At 44.8% G+C, this 25,107-nt stretch overlaps 1 protein-coding gene across 2 annotated transcripts in view; it reads left to right on the top strand.

The window, feature by feature from the left end:
* The window catches only part of SGCD (sarcoglycan delta), a 528,736-nt gene that overhangs the window by 385,137 nt on the left and 118,492 nt on the right, over window positions 1–25,107 (top strand). The gene's annotated exons all lie outside the window — the stretch shown is intronic.

The following is a 25,107-nucleotide window of genomic DNA, read 5'->3' as shown; positions in this document are numbered from 1 at the left end:
TGCAGGGGAGAAATATGAGGCTATGGTAGGCAATGGGGAATTTAGCGACAGCTTTATGCTACAGCAGGAATCTCGCTTGGATAGTATTTGTGCCATAGGAGCAGCAGGGAGCCCAGTTGGAAAATCAGTAGGGTATTCAAGAGGCGTAGTTCTAGACGATGCTGGCAGCAGGGAGTCTGTTCGGGGTTATTTTATAGTAGTTCTCTGAAGTCCGTCTTTGATTAGTGAAAAAAAAAATACCCAGAATAGAATAAAATAGAAATATAACTATCTCTAAAGCAGCTATAACCCTTTCCAATATCTCTGGCTTTTTTTAGGTTTGGTTTATTTGTTACAGCCTTGTGCATCATCCGGCAGAGATTCTTTTCTATAAGGAAGCCATAGGTATAGACGGTAGGCGTGACTCATGTTTGTACAGCTGGGTACACGGTATACCATATGTGTATCCAGCGATGCTGGGAGAGACCGGACCTGGCAGCGGTGCTGATGCTGAGTGCTTTGAGCGATGGTAGAGAGAGGGGGGACAGGTTCCATGCTGCGGTCTGCAGAATGGCTATCGCTTGCAAAATCCATTATCATCCTGCATGTACAGACGATGAAGGACATCGTTAACGACTGGCGGGAGTGCGCATCGTTGATGATATAGTGCATACACACTAGATTCAAATATTGGTATCATTATTGTGCATATCCTTAACAAAAATCTTCTAGTGTGTACATACCGTAAATGATTCTGTGCATGGTAAATGGTGGCTGCTTTTGCATGTAGACTTCAGATGGTAAACCGGTTTTATTTTTACACTGCAGTTTAGTGTACTGTAACTCTCCCTGCACATGTTCTATCTGCCCCACCTGCAGTGCACATGGTTTTGCTTTTTTGCTTACTTACAGACATGACTCTGGTCCACAGTGTACAAAAAGTTTCTGCAGAACACGTGTCCAACAGCTTCCTCAGTCTTCTTTAGGCAGTCATGCTTGAGGAAATGGCTTTATATATTGTATGATCAAATGCTGAGGACCCTTTCACACTATGCGTGTTATATGCACATCTGTCATTGCAATGTACTGTACAACACGTGGGTTTTCCGTTGGTTTGGCTGCTTTTGTTTATTTTTCTCAAAGTGTGCCCGTATGAAAGCGGGCTTAAGAAAAATGTACAACTAACATTGAATTTACTTATTTGTGAATTCTTCAAATGTACGTATAGCCCTGGTTTTGGTAACCATTGGTAGTATTGTAGGATGGGGACATTCAGGGTTATTTTGACTGGTACCCACAGGGTCCATTCCTCTATTGCAGTGGTCAGGGAACTTTTTTTACCTTTTATCCCAAAATATACTTAGATATGCCGCTGTTACCCCCTTGATTTGAAAGGAAGGAAATCATATAATTGTAATACACACTGTACCCCCAGAAATGTATGAAATATCCTGCTAGTATGGTACACAGCCTGGCAGCCGTTGATGATGATGATTACCATGTACGGTTGTGTGTGGTACAACATAGTAATCATTGTCATCATCATCAATGGCTGCCAGGCTGTGTGTGGTATAGCTATTGATAATGTGACGTCCAGGCAACTATTAGTGTCAAGATTTCAGGATTATATAGTGACAGTCTGTGCAAATTTTCTTCCCTAGACTAGAGATGGGTATACCTGGACAGGAGCCTATAAACAGACTGCGCGCTGCCAAGATGGTGCAGCAACTAGCCGACTCTACTGAAGAAGCGGCCGGACTTGGAGGCGGAACCCGGGGCATCACACAGAGAAGCATGTTAAACACAAGGGCCTGACGCACTGCAGTGCGCCAGGTCCTTGTACACTACAGTACTGTAACACACACAGCCGGGCATGCATACAGAATCTATATATAGAATCTATGTATACTGTAGATACCTCTTTATAGGACAACTAGGGCCTGATTACAGGTGCCTAGGCTCATACACATGACTATTAGCACTCAGTGACTCACCAATCATACTGCCCATGTGCATTAATGAAGGTTACACAACTGGCATGTAGGATATAATGCTTGTGGCGAGTGAAAGAGACTTTGGCTTTAGGCTGCCCAGCTGGTGCTGTAGCACAATATGCATTTATTTGTTTACAGTGTCTTATATAGCGCAGCAGATTCTGTTGTGCTTTACAATTGTAGCCAGTGATAGCACAAAGTGGGTAACACTAGACCAACGTGGAGGTAGGAGGGCCCTGCTGCAAGCTTAAAATCTATAGGGACATAGGAGCAGTCCCACCAAGTTGCAAGTCCAGAAGGGAAGCTAAGTGCCTCAGAGGGTTATGTTCTGTACATAAAGTAATGGTTCCTTCAGTCAGTTACATTGGCACAGCCATCTAGTAGTCACTTAAGGTCTTTACCCCACCCAAAACATAGGGCCAGGTGATAGCGAACAAGCATGGAATAAATGAGGCCCTAATTTTATTTCTCGGCTGTCCTTGTGCCTTAGGCTGCAGCCTAATCAGCCTGTTAATCAGGCACTGAGGGCAAGAGTGATTTTCCAAATGAACAAACCATGCACAGATTTACAGCGTACACAGCAAACAATTAAGGGTCAGGGCTCATATGCCATTATCTAGGAGGCAACCTATCATAGCGGCCCCAACACAAATTCACCACATGGCTGGTGTTAGATCATCCAATAACCTAGGAAAAGAGACTGGTGACGCTTTTTATATATTGTTTTGACATTCTATGTTTGACATCATTGTTTGAAGTTGGCTTTTAGCTCATGTTTAGCCAGCCTTATGTAGTCTACCTTGGGCCATACTTGCCTACTTTTGAAAACTAGTTTCAGGGAGATTATAGTTGGTAATAGAATTTTGCACAGCGCCGAAGTGAGGGGGCATGTCGTGTGCTCCACCCAAAAGGCGTGTCTAGTTCCATATATGGAGAGATTGTGAAAAGAGGTTGTGAACGTCGCACCTAGAAGAGTGGGTGTGTACTGCTACATCTGAGAGGAATCTTTTAAAATGACTTATAGCCAAATGTAGATGAGCCCCAAAGCAGTTAGTAAGAGCTACTATACTTGGTAAAGTGCTGGTAAATGGTGCTGATGATGATTCTATGTAAATGTATCTATCTCTCATTCCTTTTTTTCCCCCCAAAATATAACAGTGTAATGTGGGCTAGGTGACATGAGGGAGATTACTAGACTAATCAGGGAGAGAGGGAGTCTCCTACAGAATGCAGGAGGATAGACAACTATGCCTTGGGCCCAATTTATGTTTGTACGCAAATGTAAGTGTGATTTTCTAGGCTACGGAACTGATAATGTTTGCAAGTTAGGCTGCCACCCAGGATCAAGAGATGTCCACCAGACTCATTGCAAACTCATTTTCAATCGTGTACGCAATAAAGTAGAACAACTGCTAGGGTAGTATGTAAATATTACCATCATGAATCTTTTATAGGGTTATTATTCAGTGGGAAATCAATAAACCTCTCATTAGTAGTATGGGATTGCTATTGAAGAGTCTGCAATTAATGCTACAGTATTTTGATATTCTGAAAAAAAGTGAGGTTGCTGCTCAACCAAATTTTAAGGAGCAGGAAATTTGTTGAACAGAATTTTTAGTGGTCGTATCTAGAATGTATTAGAGGAGTTTATGTCTACAGCGATCAGTTAAACTGCAGCGGAGGAAAATCTGAATGAAACAAGGGCAGTGTTTTGACACTTGTTCCCTGTGGACACAGAAACGTGCACAAGGAATGAGATCCAGGGAAGGATTTTGTGCAAATATCATCATTTTCCTAGTAATCCCAGTGCCTCTGCAGGGAGCACGCCTCACTTTGTAATTAAAGGCTTTGTGTGGGAATGTATTGAGAACAAAGTGGTTTCATTTCACCTGCCGTCCTTTTCCTGTACAGCTAATTCAGTAACCGTTTTCATATTGAGCCTAGTGTGGGTTTGTATGTTTATACCTTTTTGTGTTTTACTGCTGGTAAAGAAGCCAGACTCTCACACTGAGATACCGCGGTGCCAAAGACAGGTACAAATTTGAATTCCGTTTTCACTGTGCATCATGATGTTACACAGGGGTGGAAAGACTTTTTATTTACATTTTTATTTATAGTTTCTTCTATAGCTCAGCAGATACGTTGTGCATTACAATTGTAGACAGTGATAGAACAAACTGGGTAACAGACACATGGAGGTAAGAGGGCCCTGCTGCAAGTTTACAATCTATAGAACGGTAGTGGACTTTTGTGGTGTAATCTTAGGGGTTGCTTTAGTTTTGCCATTCTGGGCTGTTTATTGTAAATACACTATTCACACAGTGAAATGTGTATTTACGAGCAGGCAGCTGCAGTGTTCTTTATGATATGTGGATCAGGTAGGACTGGGAATGTCTGTCTAAATTTCAATATCAAAATGTGCAGACTTTTGGGGCCGAATGCACAGTGATGTAAATATATTTACAGAGAGAGAGCATCTGGCGCTTAACCTAGGCTTTGTGTTGTTTGTTTGTGTGTGTGTTTTTTTTAGTGATGCGCAACAGAATTGTGTGGATTGATTTGGTCCATTCTGAAACTTAGCAGAATTTCAGATTGAATCACGTTGGCCCAATTTAGTTTTGCTGTTGAAAGAATCGGGCTAATCCCAGTGCATGGACTGTTGAGAAGCCATGTCGGTAGCCTTATAAAAGAAGTCCCAGTCTCTTTGGGAAATGGTTGTTAGGTCGAAACAACTAAGGTCGACATACATTGAGTTGACCGCTAAAGGTTGGTGGCCTTAGGTTGACACAGACAAAAGGTCGTCCTGCCTAAGGCCAACAGGGTCAGAAGGTCGACATGTGCATTAGGTCGACAGTCAAAAGGTCAACATGGGTTTTTTTGTGCCGACAGGAGGTATTTTATGCCCTACCATCTACTAGGTAGCCAACTCCAGTCCTCGAGAGCTACCAACAGTTCACATTTTCCAGACAACCTAGCTGCTGCACAGGTGCACTCGTTACTCACTGACACATTTTGAAAGATCCACAGGTGGAGCTAATTACTTCACTTGTGATTCTGCGAGGAGACATGCAAAACATTAACTGTTGGTAGCTTTCGAGGACTGGAGTTGGCTACCCCAGTACTAGGGTGTAGAGGGAGAATAGAATAGTGTGCTTGAAGCATGGTGAGCAGATGCGGTGCACTGATAAGGTCTCCATGACGACAATGTCGACATTTGGGACAAAATCATGAAAAACCTAAGGCGACCCTTTGACTATCAACCTTTGGCATGTTCACCTTTTTGTCTGTGTCGACCTAAGGTCTATCAACCTTCAGTGGTCGACCCTATGTATGTCAACTTTAGTTTGGCCGACCTAATGACCCATACCCGCCTCTCTGGCATTTCTTCTGTTGTTTCAAGAGAAAAGTTTGTGAATTAGGTAATTGATCAGTGGCCAGAACTATATGTATTCTTCACTTCCATTGCAGGGATAGGATTGTGTTATCCCCACACACCATGATTATTATATAACCAAGAAAGAATTCTCCACTTGCATTTCTGTGAAAAACAAAACTGGACAATGCAAACGTTGTAGGCAGCTGTGGGGAAATGCTGCAAAGTAAGAATGCTTTAAAATATATATATATATATATATATATATATATATATATATATATATATATATATATATATTTATCAATTAACAAAATGCAATGTGAATGCACAGAGGAGAAATGGGAATCACATTATTTGGTTGACCACCCTGTTCCTTCAAAACAGCGCCAGCCCTTCTCTAGATGCACTCGCTCATGTAGCTTTCACATCACACTTTTAAAACGGTATATTGCCGTTTTATTGCCTTTTAAAATGTTTAAGGCTGCAGTGTGAAAGTGTCATAGTTAAAATACCATTTAAAGTTAACTGGTATTTCAACACGTTTAAAAAGCAGAGTCCTACCCGTTTTAAAGCCAATTCAGAGCCGTTTTTTGTGCTGTCTGAATGGCACTGAAATGGTATTTAGTAAAAAATAAAGGTTAGAGCACTGTGATAGGCTGTCCCTTGTCTTGTGTCCCTTCCCTGAACCAGGAAATAAGCTGTGGTTAGAAACGTGTTCAGAGGTTAAACGGCTTGACTGGTGATGTGAATGGAACTTAAACTGTATTTTTAAATGGTAATCTGCTGCAATATGAACACTAGACCCGTTTAAAATACCATTTAAAATTACAGTTTTTCAAAACGTTTCAAAATGTTTTATGTGATGTGAAAGCTACATCACAGTTTTACAGAAACTTGGCAGGGAGGCTGCTCCAAACATTTTGGAGAACTAACCACAGATGAATGTAGGCTTGCACAAATCCTTCATGAAATCCCAGACAGACCCGATGTTGAGATCAGGGCTATGCGGGGGTCAGACTACCATCACTTCCAGGACTCCTTGTTCTTCTTTATGCTGAAGATAGTTCTTAATGATATTGTCCTGCTGCAGAATCGATTTGGAGTCAATCAGGTGCCTCCCAGCTGACATTGCATGATGCTTGTATTACCCAAAATTCAGTACACAATCAATCCTGGCCAAATCCTCAACTTCATTGGCTGAAATGCAGCCCCACACTTGCAAGGAATCTTCACTAGGCTTCCTCTGCCTGCAGACTCATTATTGTACCGCCCTCCAGCCCTTTAGCGAACCAACTGTGTTCTGTTCCAGCCATAGATTTCAAATTTTGACTCCTTAGCCCAGAGCACCTGCTGCCATTTTTCTGCACCCTAGTTCTCTGTTTGACCAGAACAATTGCAAAAAAACCTATGCAGACTTCCAGTCACCTAGTCACACTTTTCAGCATAAAATGCCAAAGGAAAATAAAGTACATTTTAAAATTACAATAACAATAAAGAGCCAAAAATGTATTGCAGCTGCAGGATGAGATAGTAGATCTGCAAAATGATAATCCTCCATTTTTGCACCGAATGGCAGCAAGTTGGGAGGTGCGCCTTGTGTGGTGGGAAGTTGGGCAGAGTTTCTCCATTTCAAATTGATGTTTTTATACTACAGTGCTGCCCTTTCCATCACTAAACAGTCATACTTCAAGAACATCATCTCATCCAAATCTGCAAACCCCCCAGTGTTTCTTTGCCACAGTAAGCAGTGTCCGGGAAGTGCTGAGCGGATAGCGGCTGCAGAATTTTTAAAAAAAATTCAAGAGATAGGCTGGCTGCTGATTGGCTGAGAGAGAGCACTCTCAGCCAATCAGCAGCCTCGCCGCTGATTGGCCAGGCTATCTTTTGAAATCTTTATTTTACATTCTGCCGCAGCTGTCCACAGTATCTGCTCAGCACTTCCCAAACACTGCGGACTGCCCGCCCTGCCGCAATGCTGTACCTACATCTCATGGGCGCTCAGCGCAGCCCGAACCCCGACGCTGCCCAGGTTTTTGTTCTTATTCTCCTGCCTCTGCTGCCGGGGGGAGCTAAAGGGAAATTAGGTTGGACAAGTCGGCCTAATGTATGGGAGCCCTGTCTCCTTTTCCTCAGCGACCAGAGATGGTCGCTGATGAAAGGGAACCTCTGCTGAGGGAGCTGAAGAGGGAATCGGCTGGTTGCAGAAGGAGCAAGCTCCTGCGACCAGCAATCATAAGGGGGCTAAAATCGGGAGCACGCACCCAGCGATTTATCGCCGGTGTGCACTCCAATCGCTGGCAATATGGTTGCTCAGTGACCATATTGCCAACGATATACGCTGAAATCGCCCCCATGTGTACACAGCTTTAGTCACAAAATACAAAGGAAAACCAGGTAATAAACTATAAAAATATTTGTTTTTCCATAAAATGAAAACAAAGTAAATATAAAAACTATCCAGCCACAAGTTTCAATAACTTAAACCTATAATAAAAATGTCACAAATAGTCACCACATCCCCATTCCACTAACTGCCTTAGCCCATACTTGCCTACTTTTGAAAACTAGTTTCAGGGAGATTATAGTTGGTAAGTAGAATTTTGCACAGCGCCCCATTGAGGAAGCGTGTCATGCTCCACCCAAAGGGCGTGTCTAGTTCCATATATGGAGAGATTGTGAAAAGAGATTGTGAACGTGGCACCTAGAGGCATGCGTATGTCCTGCTACATCTGAGAGGTATCTTTTAAAATAACTTATATCCAAACGTAGATGAGCCCCAAAGCAGTCAGTAAGAGCTACTATACTTGGTAAAGTGCTGGGAAATAGTGCTAATGATTCAATGTAAATGTATCTGTCTCTCATTCCTATTTTCCCCCAAAACAGTGTAATGTGGGCTAGGTGAAATGAGGAAGATTGCTAGACTAATTAGGGGGAGAGGGAGATTGCTGCTATTTCAGGGAGTCTCCTGCAGAATGCAAGAGGGTAGGCAACTATGCCTTAGGTCAGGGCTGGGCAACACCGGCCCTCCAGATGTTAATGAACTACACATCCCAGGATGCTTTGCATTAGTTTTGCTATGTGGCCATGCTGAAACGGATGCAAGGCATGCTGGGATGTGTAGTTCATCAACATCTGGAGGGCCGGTTATTGCCCTGCCTAAGGTTATATCCCTGACTGACACGTTTCAGGAGTTATGTAAAGCCAACTCTCGCTACTTTCTGCTACGGTATATTCTACTAGGCTGATACTCAACAGAGGCGTGGAAGCTGTCATCAGGTAGATGTCAGGGGAGCTTGTTGGGCTAGTCTTCCCTGAGACCAAACGCAGTGAGAAGTGAACAATTATGCCACAAATAATATTGTGCCATAATAATTATTACGCGTTCTGTAAGACTAGAAGCTCTTTCACTTTGAAAGAACCCGATATGTCTGGTTGTTGGCCTTCGTTAAAAAAAAAATACACATAAAATGTGCCCTCAGCATTTCCTGTTTCGATCTTGGCATCTTCTTGAAGCAATTGAGAAGCCTGCGGCCATGACCATAATGTTGATTAATAACAAAATGCATTTCTTCAAATAGAAACTAACCATTTAATTGGCAGCTGTAGTAAAAAAACGTAATTAGCCTATTCTTGGGCTTTTCCCATTTATAGATCGATGCAGCTTTTACGTGGTAATCACTGTGCCAATCTTTCTGTCACCATTTCCAAATATTTATTGCGCCAATTCGGAAACCTACCCAGGAAATGAATAAGATCAGTATATTTGGTGATGGGGGGAGATGAAAAGGATACAGAGACGAATTACATTCTGTTTGGCTCATTCATACACACTTTTTTTAATAACTATATTACCTACATTTTCTGTCAGGCATTTTAACCATGTGTTTCTATCAGGTAAAAATATTTCTTTCCAATGCTGTTGAGTCAAGTTTTTGTCCAGCTAGAAATGAGTTTGGTTCAGTGGACGTACAGTAATTGTCTGCAGATGCGTTGCTTTCTGACCTATCACAGGGCAATTAAAATAAATAGGTCAGTGTGAGATTTTAAAGACCTGGCTAAAAGGCACAAAAGAGAAGAACAAAATCTAATGATGCAACTAATGAGGCATAAGCAAAATTTAAAAAAAAAAGAAGAAAAGAAAGGTGTGCTACTAGGCAAAATTAACATTTGAACGGAAATCCTGTTTTCTGTCCGTCACTCACAGCAAGGACCCCATAATGAGTGATGCTTTCATTAAAACGGTATGTGTGGGGATGTTGGCGAAGATCTGGGCCCGATCGATTTAGTATCTTTCTTAATGTATACAAAAAACCTAAAAAAATATTTTAATTTGGGGCGGGTTTAATACTCTTATGAGGTCATTAAGTCGATAGTTTCTAGGCTGACTGTCAGTAGGTCGACCACTATTGGTCGACATGGAAAAAGGTTGACATGAGGTTTTTTTTTTTTTTATGACTTGTTCATTCTTTACGGCCTTTACCATCCCAGTGGGCATAGGGAGAGGGAGAATATAATAGTGTGCCAAGCGCAGCCATGCGAGGGGACACGGTACACTAATACAGTGTCCATGTCGACCTAGACTCTAAAAACATGAAAAACTTGTGTCGACTTTTTTCTTGTGTCAGCCTTTTATACATGATTACCTATTGCCAGTCGATCTTATGTGTTGACCTATTGCCTGTCACCCAATAGTGGTCAATCTATTGACTGTCGACCTAGACACTGTTGTATGTAGTGCTACAAGTCTGTAACTTTAGGCCTGATTCAGACCTGATTGCATAAATGCTAATTTGCAGCGGCCAATGATAAGGTAAACTCCCCCAGTATGGTGGGGACATGCCTCTGTTCTGGGAAACCGAGGCTGCAATCTCCCCTTTTCCCGCCTCAAATGAGCAGCAGACTGTCACTCACTGACAGTCTGCTGCTGAACTGTGTCCGACTCAATAGACCTGTACTGTATATGTGCGGAGAAGGGCTATGGGGGTGGAGCAACCAAAAAGTGTAATATGTTCCTCTTGACACTACCCATGCTAAGCATACGTGGTGGTTGCACTGCTCCCTGCTACCCAGTACATTGGGATTGGGGGGGGATTGCCCACTTTTTCCCAACACCTATGGAGTATATCCGCCCACTATCTTTGGGTGCCTTGGAGCCATATAGATAATTTTATGCTAAACCTCTTTGAAGCCACAGCTCCTTACAGGCGCTGTGACCGGCGCATGCGTAGTATCCGCAATGGTACTTCATTTGGGTGCAGCCCATAGAAGACAAATTGGGCTGCACAGCAATTCAGGGAGTCGACTCATACAGGAAGCTAGCTTTCTGCCTATAGCAGCCCAGACTGGCAGTCCCTGAAAGAGGGAACACCTCCCAATGGGACTGTATTGCTGCGGGTGACTGGCAGGTTGGACTTCCAATAGAAAGTCACAGTGAAGCCAACACGTCTGGCTTCACTTAGGGTGGGATGTATTAATATACATCGCCGCCCTTCGCCTGCCAGCCGCCGCGATGCTGCCGCATATGTACTAACATATGCGGCTAGCATCGGGTTGCGGTGACGGGAGACCCACGCGATACCTGTGATGTGGGCTGCGGGGGTCTCCGTCACATCCCGGCGGCTGGCAGTGTCCCCCTGTGTCTCCTCCTCCCCCCTGCAGCCGGATGTCTTTCGGCTGTGACACCTGCTGGGGGAGGAGGAGATCAGGAGGGGGGAGGGGGGGCACGCGGACATCGGGCAGCGATAGAAGCCCATAAGCTTCTATAGGGTATCGCCACCCTCTGGGTGGCGATACCCTGCCAAGCGAAAACGGGGCGGACGGGTAATGGTAAATAGGAAAATGCGGTAAAACCCCTGTTTTACCGCATTTTCCCTTTAGTACATCCCGCCCTTAGGCTGAGCGCAGTGGTGAATTTCACCTGGGGGGTGGGGGGGGGGGGGAGGAGTGGTGTGCACGAATAGTTAGACGTGCTCTTTCTAAGCATGTACTCAGAAATAACAGATACAAATATGTTTCATTAACTAAACTTTTAATTGCTTGTGTTTAAAAGTTTCTCACCCTATTACAGTGTGCTCTGAGCTGCATTTGGAGTACAAATGTTTCCGTGTGTTGTGCTTCTTTGTGTCTTCCTACAGTGATTTTGAATGTTATCTGGTAATAATTGTTCATTCCCATTAATTTTTCTAAACAAATTATTCTGCCACAATTGTCAGAAGAATACTTGAAAGGGAAAGAACTCTAGAGGGAGCAATGTCCCTCAATACACCACAAACTAGTACACAACCGTGCCACAGAAAGGATTAGGAACACTTCCAAATTCTTTCTTGGGTTTGTTTGTTTTTCTGTGTTACACCGAATACTTTATGGAAAGCGATTTAAAAATGTTTTTTTTTCCTGCTTACATAAAATAATCCATTTAGAATGTTGGTTTATACATTAATAATACAGCTAGGGTGTCTTTCAGATATCAATCGGGACTGCTGGTCAATGTGATTGATATTATTTAGCTTTGCTTTTTTCAGTTGCAGCGCCATCTAAAACACAGACTGTGCATAACTGGGTTGTCTCAGATAAGTAGTGTTTAGTGAAAGTGCACTGATGACATATTAGGGGACAGTCCACTGGCAGAAATGCTTAGACTTTTGCATTCAGGGGAATACATGCGCTGTGTTCTGTATAGGAAGGAAACTTTGAGATTGAGGGCATGATTTAGAGTTGATCGCTGATATGTGAATTCACAATCCAAAGGATTATTCAATAACTGCGCATGCACACTGATTGTAGCGCGCATACGCAAGTCAAATAGCAACAAAGGATCTAGTTGCAATCCCCTAGCCTGTCTCTGGGAAGAATTGTGGAAGGGTCAGGTTTACTCACAATTGCACAGACTGGAAAAATCATTTGATGGTTCGGGAAATGTATATGGATGTGCAACAGGATACCAGATATGTAGCTATATTTTTGCAACTCGCCAAGATTTGCACAGGCCGGGTTTTCTTTCCGTCTGGGTGGTGGTCATATCAACTTTGAAGATGAGCGATCAATTCTGAGTCTAGGCCCTGAGTTGCTTTCAATGATGTATCAGACTCCGTATGTGCAATATATTCCAGTGTCACTGCTCATTATAGCCTACATTGCCACAAAGCAACTAAACGCTTGCTTTGACCGCTGGCTGGTAGTGACTTCCCACCAATCTGGCTGTAAATCGCCAACTATAATTGGACGCCAAATGAGGTCAAGTACAAAAAACAAGAAAATTTCAGTGAGGGGCTTTCAAGTGTCTAGGTGGGTATATTAGACGGTATGCAGTCAACATTCAGAAAGCTGACATTGCGGGGGTATTCAATGTGCGACCTCTATTCATTCCGGCCGTTTCAGACTCCATTGAAGCCTGTCCGATTCCACTTTCTAAAAAGTGGAGTTGTTGAATACAGGGCCATTAACCCCTTCCCGACATTTGACGTACATTTACGTCATGGTCGGGAAGTACTTCCCGACACATGGCATAAATGTACGTCATGGTTTCTAACTGTCACTGCGTCTAGAGACGCAGTGACAGTTAGGTGATGTCTGCTGTCCCTGACAGCAGACATCCCCCCTCGTCGCCCAGGGGGGGCAGGGGTGCCCCCCCCGGTCGGCGATCGCTGTGATTGGCTGTTCAAATCTGAACAGTCAATCACAGCGTTTCCTGTGTTACCGGCGGCTAAGCCGCTCGGTAACACAGAAAACGGTGGTGATCGGTGCAGCACCGATCACCACCGAGCGGCAGCACCCCCCTCCCACCCGCCGGGCACTCACCCGGCAGCAGCAGCAGCTCCAGCGGCTCAACCGCTACGTCCGGAGCGCACGCTGCGCTCCCCTCCTCCCCCCTCCCCCCCGCAGCAGCAGCAGCAGCAGCAGCAGCATCATGCTGCTGCTGGAAAAGTTAAAAATAAAATAAAATAAAAAAATGTGCAAATGTGTGTGTGTATGTATATATATATATATATATATATATATATATATATATATATATATATATATATATATATACACACATATATATATATATATATATATATATGTGTGTGTATATATATGTATATATATGTGTATATATATATATATATATATATATATATACACACATATATATATATATATATATATATATATATATATGTGTGTGTGTGTGTGTGTGTGTGTGTGTGTGCGTATACCGCACCGATCACCAACGATCGCCAGCCCCCCCCCCCCTCCCACCCGGCAGCCCCCCTCCCTCCCACCCACCCGGCTGCCGCAGCGCCAGCACCCCTCCCACCCCCCCGCCAGCCGCAGCGCCAGCCCCCCTCCCAAAGCTGGTGACCAAAATGGGGTCACTTGTGGGGGGGTTCCACTGTATTGGTGCTTCGGGGGTCTTGCTAATGCGACATAGCACCCACCATTCATTCCGCCACCAAAAATCACTCCTTCCCTTCTGAGTCCTGCCATGCACCCAACTGGTATTTTTTGGTCACACGTGAGGCATTGCCGTACTCGGGAGAAATTGGGGCACAGATTTTGGGGTGCTTTGTCTCCTTCATTCCTTGTGAAAATAAAAAATTTTGAGCCAGAACTGCATTTTTGTGTAAAAAATTACATTTTTTTACACAAAAATGCAGATCTGGCTCAAAATTTTTCATTTTCACAAGGAATGAAGGAGACAAAGCACCCAAAATCTGTGCCCCAATTTCTCCCGAGTACGGCAATGCCTCATGTGTGACCAAAAAATACCAGTTGGGTGCATGGCAGGACTCAGAAGGGAAGGAGTGATTTTTGGATTTTGCAGCACAGATTCTGGTTGAATGACCCCCGAAACACCCATACAGTGGAACCCCCCCACAAGTGACCCCATTTTGCAAACTACACCCTTCAGGGAATTCATCAAGGGGTATAGTGTACATTTCAAACCCCCCGGGGTTTCACCAATTTTGATACAACTGAGCTGTGAAAATGAAAAATTTATTTTTTTCATTTTCACTGCCCAGTTGTATCAAAATTGGTGAAACCCCTGGGGGTTTGAAATGTACACTATACCCCTAGATGAATTCCCTGAAGGGTGTAGTTTGCAAAATGGGGTCACTTGTGGGGGGGTACCTAACTTTTAGCATCTTATGGTGCCTAGAAACCTACATGGTTCCTAAAAAATAATCTCATAAAAAGGAGGCTCCAAAATCAAGTAGGTGCTCCTTCTATTATGAAGCCTGTGGTTTGGTCACCGTGCACACTAGGGCCACATATAGGATATTTATGAAAACCAAAGAATTGGGGGAATCAATTTTTAGTCACATTTCTCTAGTAAAATGTACTGTGTTCCTTAGAAAAATGTATTAAATTTGCAAATCTGCAAAAAAAATGAAATTTTGAAATTTCACCTACACTTTGTTTTAATTCCTGTGAAACACCTAAAGGGTTAACAAACTTCCAAAATGCTGTTTTGAATACTGTGAGGGGTGCAGTTTTTGAAATGGCATCATTTATGGGGGTGTCTCACATACAAGTCCCTCAAAGTCACATCAGAACTGAACTGGTCCCTAAAAAAATCAGTGTTTGAAATTTTCTTGAAAATTTGAGAATTTGCTATTCATATTTGAAGCCTCCTAGTGTCCAAAAAAATTAAAAGGAAGTTGAAATAATGATGGCAACATAAAGTAGACATATGGTCTATGTTAGTTATTAACTATTTTGAGTGGTATGATTATTTGTCTCACAAGCAGAAAATTTAACATTTTGCAAATCGCTAAATTTTCCATTTTTTCACGACATTTTGGTATTTTTCACAAAAAAACACAGACTGTATCGACCCAAATTTACCACTAATTTGAAGTACAATGTGTCACGAAAAAACAATCTCAAAATCACTGGGATAAGTAAAAGCAAAAAAAAGTTATCCCCACTTAAGTGAGACATGTCAGATTTGAAAAAAATGGCTCTGTCAGGAACGCAAAAACTAGCTCTGTCAGGAAGGGGTTAATGACCAAATACACCTGGATTTTTACAATCCACATGTATTCCAACTGTCGGAACACTTCCTATATTCGGAACGTTGGATACCGGCGGTTTAATTGACAATGAATTGGCCGTGACGCTGACTGTTGGAAACATTCAGAAAGTCGGAGTCAAACCTTGAACACCCCACTATGATATGAACATTAGGGCTAGTCTACGGCTTTAGAGTTAGGATAAAACAGCACTATGGAAATGTTGACATTATGTCAATGCCAACCCTGTGAAGGTTGACACATCAAATATGGACAATGAGACCCCAGGAACATCCTGAATGACCCATGTTAGATGTCTACTAAACTTGCTATAGAATCCATAACTGTGTTTAACACATGGAATGCATGGTAAATTTATTTCCCTTCAACCTCTCAAACCAATGTTTAAGTGAGAGCTTATCACCGTATATTATTGGCTCACGCTGATTCCATGAGCAGGGCTGTCCTGACCCTACTGCATCTTGAGGTGTAGCAGATAAACTAGAGTCCTTCTTATACCATGCACATAGCGATTTTAGTTTTACATACGTTTATAAGCATAATTCATTTGAATTTTCCCACAAGAAAATCAACATTGTAAAATAATGACTTGACCTACAGTTGGCAGACAGCTGCCCCGAAAGGCATCCTTAACGCAACCCAGTCAAGGTTGAGGGTAGAGTTTGTGTCTTTTACCACAGAGGAAGACATTGCAGTTACATTTAAATCATTTGTTATGCTGCCTTATGACGGAATGTTGTACCTTGAGTATTGTTAAACATAATATATCTTCTTTTTACAGTGAGTTTTGCTTTTTAAATGGAGAATTTTAATGCAAACAGGATGGGCAGATATTTACTGATGGCACAAATAATGTAAGCATTTGGAGATTGGATATTCTATAAATATAAAAAACATATTTGTTTTAGAAGTAGGTGATTCACAGCTATTTTGTAAAGAATTAATCTTTTGTATATTCACATCAAACCAAGGTCCTTTTGCGCTACCTTGATATCTCTTTGACCTTGACGGTTACATACAATTCTTTGTTCCAGCTAGAGGTAGGAATCTCGCAGAGGAAAAGAGGGCGTTTCGTAAACATGTCTCTCGTCACAATAGCTAAGGGGTTTAATACAAGACCTACGACCTCCCAATCCGCTATTTATAAGCTCATATAATGGAGGTCTTTGGACACAATCCATTACCCCCTTTCCAGTCCCTTAAGGACCACAAGTAATAAAGGTGAAAATGTCAATCTTTCCTGTAATCTAGATCTTCTACGTCAGCAATGTCAATTCTTCAAGGTTCCATATATATATTTTTTATTTTTTTAATACAGATCTCTAGGTTAGGGTGAAAGAGTCACTGCTACTATAATTTGTTATAAAGAACATGCTCATTTCTAATTCATGAATAAAACATGTGAAAAACAAGTGAAGCCATAGTTTGACCATTACTATACTGTATATCATAAACTGTATTACTGAGCTGAATGAATACATGAAATAACTGGATTGTTCCTTATTGTATGCCACAGTAAACCTATTGTGCACTATATACTAGTCTCTGGTGCATCATTTTGCGATGCTAAGAGGGAGGTGGTTCTCTAAAACGGTAGATATGGATAAAAACACCCCAAAGAATTGCATTGTAGAAATGCACTATGTGAGTGGGTGGATTTATACAACTGGTCAAATTCATTGATGTCACAGCAGCTCAATTAACTGCAGTCTCAGCTTTTTGGCCTCCAGCAAATACTGTGACCATAAAGTTTCGTGGTAGAATCTCCAGTTATGTTATGGATATGGGAGATTATCCTTTTTTCTTTCTTAATACAACTGCAATAGAATGGTCTTTTTCTTTTCATTTTTGGGGGTACGCAGTGTTTGGTTAGCATACAGGGGTAAAGATAGGGGCCAATGCAGAAAACTGCAGTACCTACTGGTACCTGCACATGTGGTGGCGCTCTTACAATGCAGACTTTGAACTGTCTATCTCCCCAATGTATGGGCGAGCATGAATATTATTGACCTGACATGATTGAAAATACCTGCATTTGCGGAGCATATGCAAGAGCGGGTCGTAACTGGATTGTAAGCGAGCATTCTCATGCAGAGTTCAGATAGGGTGTATTGTGAGACATGCAGGCTATACAGCTTCTGATGGAAGCATAAATATGCCAGTTTCTCATACATCTTCTGCCCTTAGTGTAGGGCTGGTGCTAATGCTCCCTAATAATAACGGCTGGTATCAAATAGAGCAAATGCCTATTGAGCTCTGCACATACAGTATGGGAGAAATTGCAGCCAACTCTGCTTCGACACCAAGTGCATGACCACCTCCTTGGTGGTGACCTATTGACTGTGTACTTACACCGGAATCAATACGAAATGCCGGCGGTCGGAATCCCGGTGGTCGAAATATAGTCGCCGGAATCTCAACCGTCGAAATACCGACAAGGGGGGACCGTGGATCGCCCCCCTTGAGGGCGTGCTGTGCTTGGCACACTATTTTATTCTCCATTTATGGGTGTCGTGGACACCCATAGAGGGAGAAATTGCCTGCATTGCGGCGGTCGGGATTCCGGCGTTGGTATTTCGACCCCCGGAATTTTGACTCCATCCGCATACACATTGTCAGCTAATCAATACCTGTCCAGAGAGGCTGCCTAGACACAAGCTGGCCCAGCACCATCAGGTCTCCCCCACCCCTTCCACTTTACTTGCTTGAAGTACATGTCACAGAAAAGACTAGGGGGTAAATTTACTAATGCTTCTAAAAATGAAAACGGATGAGGTTGCCCATAGCAACCAGATTCATTCAGTTTTCTATTGCATCATAGGAAATTATAGACTCTGATTGGTTGCGATGGGCAACATCACCTCTTTTAATTTTTAGAAGCTGTAGCACAGGGGTTCTCAAACTCGGTCCTCGGGACCCTACACAGTTCATGTTTTCCAGGTCACCCGGCAGGTACACAGGTGCATTCATTACTCATTGACACATTGTAAAAGATCCGCAGATGGAGCTAATTATTTCACTTGTGATTCTGTGAGGAGACATGCAAAACATGCACTGTGTGGGGTCCTAAATTCAGGGCTGCCGAGAGGTATGCTGGGCCCCGGTAAAATTTAAGGGGCGTGGCCTCCCCCAACCCCGCGTGGTTCCGCCACAACCCAAAACTGTTTAGAGTGGGTGAAAAAAACCTCTAAAGTCAAAGGGGGTCATTGGTCATCGTCGTGCCCCCCCCCCCCCCCCCCTTAGCAGCAGCACACACCACCTATGCTGTCAGTATATATATGTATGTGTGTATATATATGTATGTGTGTGTATATATATATATATATATATATGTGTGTGTGTGTGTGTGTGTGTGTGTATATATGTGTATATATATATATATGTGTGTGTGTGTGTGTATATGTGTATATATATATCTCCTATATATTTGGCTACATCTGTCACTCAAAGTGGGTGTCTGTGTCTATAACGCTCTGTTCCTGGACTTTCCTCTTAATGTGTGATTGCCTTCATCTGTGCTGAACACCTTTCTGAGAAATTAACCTGTTTAAAACAGGTGATGGCAATCATACATTAAGGGGAAGTCTAGAAACAGAGCATTGTGTCCCTCCTGGAGAGGGTCATGTTGGGAGGTATGTGACAGAGAACCAGCCCAGTGAGCCCACAGACAGTGCCAGACACCCACTGCCTTCCCATGTTGCCCAGCACTGCTACTCCACAGCCACCAGGTGAGCGCCCCCCTCCCGCGATTTGCGGCAAAACCTCCCCCCCCGCGCGCCCCCCCCCCCTCCCGCGATTCGCGGCAAAAACACCCGCTCCCCCGTGACCCCCCCCTACCGCGATTCGCAGCAAAAACACCCCCGCGACCCCCCCTCCCGCGATTCGCTGCAAAAAGAACCCCCCCACGACCCCTCCCGCAATTCGCGGCATAACCACCACCCCGCGACCCCCCCCTCCCGCGAATCGCGGCAAACCCCCCCCCCCCCCGATTCGCTGAAAAAACACCCCCCCTGCGACCCCCCTCCCGCGATTCGCGGCAAAAAAACCCCCCCCGCGACCCCCCCTTGCACGATTGGCGGCACCCACCCTGCGACCCCCCTCCCGCGATTCGCGGCACCCCCCCCCCCCCCCGCAGCAGCCCCAGGATTAAATGGCACATGCAAAACACTGACATGGCTATGGTCGACAATGAAAAAGGTTGACATGAGTTTTTGAAGATTTATTTTTAATTTTTTCATATTCATTGTCATGTGTCGACATGGACACCAATGAAGTGGCACACTTATGTCAACATTTACATGTGTTGACCTTTCTGTGTTGATTTTTTTCTTGTGGCGATTCGCGGCACCCCCCCGCAACCCCCCCCCCTCCCGCAATTCGCGGCAACCCCCCACCGGAACCCCCATGAACCCCGCTCTCCCGCCATTCGTGGCACCCACCCCGCGCAACCCCCCCCTCCCGCAAATCGCGGCAGCCCCAGGATTAAATGGCACATGCAAAACACTGGCACGGCTATGGTCGACAATGAAAAAGGTTGACATGAGTTTTTGAAGATTTATTTCATTTTTTGAATGTTTTCATATTCATTGTCATGTGTCAACATGGACACCAATGAAGTGGCACACTTATGTCAACATTTACATGTGTTGACCTTTCTGTGTTGATTTTTTCTTGTGGCGATTCGCGTCACACCCCCCCGCAACCCCCCCTCCCGCGATTTGCGGCACCCCCCGTGACCCCCCACCTCCCGCAATTCGCGGCAACCCCCCACCGGAACCCCTGTGAACCCCGCCCTCCCGCGATTCGCGGCACCCAACCCCGCGACCCCCCCGTGATTCGCGGCAGCTCCAGAATTAAATTGCACATGGAAAACACTGACATGGCTATGGTCGACAATGAAAAAGGTTGACATGAGTTTTTGAAGTTTTTTTTTCATTTTTTGAATGTTTTCATATTCATTCTCATGTGTCGACATGGACACCAATGAAGTGGCACACTTATGTCAACATTTACATGTGTTGACCTTTCTGTGTTGATTTTTTCTTGTGGCGATTCGCGTCACACCCCCCCGCAACCCCCCCTCCCGCGATTTGCGGCACCCCCCGTGACCCCCCACCTCCCGCAATTCGCGGCAACCCCCCACCGGAACCCCTGTGAACCCCGCCCTCCCGCGATTCGCGGCACCCAACCCCGCGACCCCCCCGTGATTCGCGGCAGCTCCAGAATTAAATTGCACATGGAAAACACTGACATGGCTATGGTCGACAATGAAAAAGGTTGACATGAGTTTTTGAAGTTTTTTTTTCATTTTTTGAATGTTTTCATATTCATTCTCATGTGTCGACATGGACACCAATGAAGTGCCACACTTATGTCAACATTTACATGTGTTGACCTTTCTGTGTTGATTTTTTCTTGTGGCGATTTGCGTCACACCCCCCCCCCCCACAACCCCCACTCCCGCGATTCACGGCACACACACACCTCCCCCGCGATTCTCGGCACCCCACCCCGTGACCCCCCCCTCCCGTGATTCATGGCACACCCCCGCGACCCCCCCTCCCATGATACGCCGCAACCCCCGCCTGAACCTCCCCTCCCGCGATTCGCGGCACCCACCCCCGCGACCCCCCCTCCCGCAATTCGCGGCACCCCCCACGATTCGCGGCAGCTCCAGAATTAAATTGCACATTAAATTTCTGTGTTGATTTTTTCTTGTGGCGATTCGCGTCACACCCCCCCCCCACCCCCCCCGCAACCCCCCCTCCCGTGATTCACGGCACACCCCCGCGACTTGCGGCAACCCACCCCGCGACCCCCCTCCCGCGATTCTCTGCAATCCCTCCCCTCCCGCGATTCGCAGCATCCACCCCCCCACAACCCCCCCTCCTGCAATTCATGGCACCCCCCGCGACCCCCCCTCCTGCAATTCGCGGCACCCTCCGCGACCCCCCCTCCCGCAATTCGCGGACACCTAAGTTGCAATACAGGCCATCTTTCATACAATTCTAACCATATTTCTCATATACAAACGTTCACAAATTAAGGGGGCGCAGCCCCTTACGACGGTGTGAAGAGCGCCCGTAGGGCGCGATGAATCACCTAGTATATATATATATATATATATATATATATATATATATATATATATATATATATATATATAGCAATGGGGGGCAGATGGCACTCACTCAGACTTGGAGAAATGAGGTCAGACAACACAGAGAGGTACCGACGTTTCGGATTTTAATCCGTTATCAAGGTTTAGAACACAGATAATGACAAAAGCACTTACATTTAACAGCGTGGACCGGGATCAACCTCGCGCTGCCCTCTCTGTCACTCACTCCTCCGGGCCCCGACTTCCTGTTTGGTCACCTGATTCAGACAAGCCGTCTGACGTCACTGGGATTTCCATAGGAGGCGTCCGTTGCTAGGAGACAGCGGTACTAGAGTCGGGACAGCAGCTTGGAAGCGGCCAGTTACATAACACCTAAAAGAAAAGTGAACACCATTAAGTTAATCACACAGGGGCAACAGGGGGAAGGAAGGGGGAAGAAACGGACAAGGGGAGTGGGGGAGCAGTACATCTACCGTTGGCACATCATGAGCAACATGTTAAGCAAAAATGAACAGAGCGGAAAAAATCAGAAAAGATCAGAAACATTCGCAAAAAAAGATTCGCAAAAAAAAAAAAAGATTCGCAAACAAAGAGGATGCTGTTTGTGTCGACTAAAAAAGTCAACGCTAGGTTATCTGTTCAAAAAAACATGTTAAATGACAGTTGTTCGTTGAGACCTCTGGGATTGACAGTGTCCAGTCTGAAAATCCATTGTGTCTCGATTTGAAGGAGACGTTTTCCTCTGTCGCCACCTCTCATGTCATCAGGGACATGGTCGATTATGGTGTACCGTAGATTAGCGAGGCTGTGTTTGGCAGCCAGGAAATGTTTGGCGACCGGTTGTTCTACAGGCTTGTTTAGTAGTGCAGCGCGTATAGCAGTACGATGTAGGGCAATCCATTCTTTAAACGTCCTGATCGTCTTCCCCACGTACCCTAAGCCACATGGGCAGGTGATCAGATATACCACGAATGATGTAGAACAGGTGAGTATATGCTTGATGGGTATAGAGCGTCCCGAGTGGGGATGTGTAAAGGACTTGCAGGCAATTAGTGAGCTACAAGTGGTACAGCCCGAACATCGATAGCATCCTGCTGCTTTGCGTGTGGTACCCATTGGTAACCTCTTGGAGATATCTGTGCGGACCACTATATCACGTATGTTGCGCCCCCGAGTGAAGCATGGCATGAGGCGTGCGTTTTTAAGGGTTTTGAGATCCCTATCTTGTTGGATTACAGGCCAAAGGCTCTTAGAGGTATCCCGGATATGTCCATCGGCAGTGTTGTAGGATCGTACCCACCCCAGGGTATTCTCAGGGAACCCTTTTGGCTTGTGTTTCTGAAGTAACTCGCACCTAGGGATCAGGTCCACTTTCTTCCTGGCTTGTTTCAATATGGTGGGGGAATAGCCCCTGGCAGAGAATCTGGCTTCCATTCTGTCTAGATCCTTAGGTAGTTGTTCTACAGAACTGGTAATGCGTTTGACACGCAAAAGTTGCGAGAAAGGCAGTCCTTTGATCAACGCGGGCGGGTGGTGACTATGAGCTAATAACAGAGTATTGCGGTCTGTTATTTTTGAATAAATGGCAGTGGCCAGCTTCCCATTCTCAACGGAGATGCAGACATCAAGATAATTGATTGACGTCTGGCTCATCGAGTAGGTGAATTTAATTGGACAGTTCATTTCATTCACATCTTTAATGGCCGAGGACAGCTCTAGGTCAGTACCCGTCCAGAACAACAGGACGTCATCAATATAACGGGTGTAGAATAGGATCCTGTTGGCCAGTGGGGTGTCCAGGAACAGGGTCTTTTCAGTCTGTTCCTGGACACCCCACTGGCCAACAGGATCCTATTCTACACCCGTTATATTGATGACGTCCTGCTGTTCTGGACGGGTACTGACCTAGAGCTGTCCTCGGCCATTAAAGATGTGAATGAAATGAACTGTCCAATTAAATTCACCTACTCGATGAGCCAGACGTCAATCAATTATCTTGATGTCTGCATCTCCGTTGAGAATGGGAAGCTGGCCACTGCCATTTATTCAAAAATAACAGACCGCAATACTCTGTTATTAGCTCATAGTCACCACCCGCCCGCGTTGATCAAAGGACTGCCTTTCTCGCAACTTTTGCGTGTCAAACGCATTACCAGTTCTGTAGAACAACTACCTAAGGATCTAGACAGAATGGAAGCCAGATTCTCTGCCAGGGGCTATTCCCCCACCATATTGAAACAAGCCAGGAAGAAAGTGGACCTGATCCCTAGGTGCGAGTTACTTCAGAAACACAAGCCAAAAGGGTTCCCTGAGAATACCCTGGGGTGGGTACGATCCTACAACACTGCCGATGGACATATCCGGGATACCTTTAAGAGCCTTTGGCCTGTAATCCAACAAGATAGGGATCTCAAAACCTTAAAAACGCACGCCTCATGCCATGCTTCACTCGGGAGCGCAACATACGTGATATAGTGGTCCGCACAGATATCTCCAAGAGGTTACCAATGGGTACCACACGCAAAGCAGCAGGATGCTATCGATGTTCGGGCTGTACCACTTGTAGCTCACTAATTGCCTGCAAGTCCTTTACACATCCCCACTCGGGACGCTCTATACCCATCAAGCATATACTCACCTGTTCTACATCATTCGTGGTATATCTGATCACCTGCCCATGTGGCTTAGGGTACGTGGGGAAGACGATCAGGACGTTTAAAGAACGGATTGCCCTACATCGTACTGCTATACGCGCTGCACTACTAAACAAGCCTGTAGAACAACCGGTCGCCAAACATTTCCTGGCTGCCAAACACAGCCTCGCTAATCTACGGTACACCATAATCGACCATGTCCCTGATGACATGAGAGGTGGCGACAGAGGAAAACGTCTCCTTCAAATCGAGACACAATGGATTTTCAGACTGGACACTGTCAATCCCAGAGGTCTCAACGAACAACTGTCATTTAACATGTTTTTTTGAACAGATAACCTAGCGTTGACTTTTTTAGTCGACACAAACAGCATCCTCTTTGTTTGCGAATCTTTTTTTGCGAATCTTTTTTTGCGAATGTTTCTGATCTTTTCTGATTTTTTCCGCTCTGTTCATTTTTGCTTAACATGTTGCTCATGATGTGCCAACGGTAGATGTACTGCTCCCCCACTCCCCTTGTCCGTTTCTTCCCCCTTCCTTCCCCCTGTTGCCCCTGTGTGATTAACTTAATGGTGTTCACTTTTCTTTTAGGTGTTATGTAACTGGCCGCTTCCAAGCTGCTGTCCCGACTCTAGCACCGCTGTCTCCTAGCAACGGACGCCTCCTATGGAAATCCCAGTGACGTCAGACGGCTTGTCTTAATCAGGTGACCAAACAGGAAGTCGGGGCCCGGAGGAGTGAGTGACAGAGAGGGCAGCGCGAGGTTGATCCCGGTCCACGCTGTTAAATGTAAGTGCTTTTGTCATTATCTGTGTTCTAAACCTTGATAACGGATTAAAATCCGAAACGTCGGTACCTCTCTGTGTTGTCTGACCTCATTTCTCCAAGTCTGAGCGAGTGCCATCTGCCCCCCATTGCTGCATTGTCCCCCTCTTAGTGGCACCCCGGCAGTTGCCCCCCAGCA

The sequence above is a fragment of the Crinia signifera genome, chromosome 4 (assembly GCF_055691185.1).
Source record: "Crinia signifera chromosome 4, ASM5569118v1, whole genome shotgun sequence".
Taxonomy (NCBI): domain Eukaryota; kingdom Metazoa; phylum Chordata; class Amphibia; order Anura; family Myobatrachidae; genus Crinia; species Crinia signifera.
This window is presented reverse-complemented; position numbering and strand designations above follow the sequence as displayed.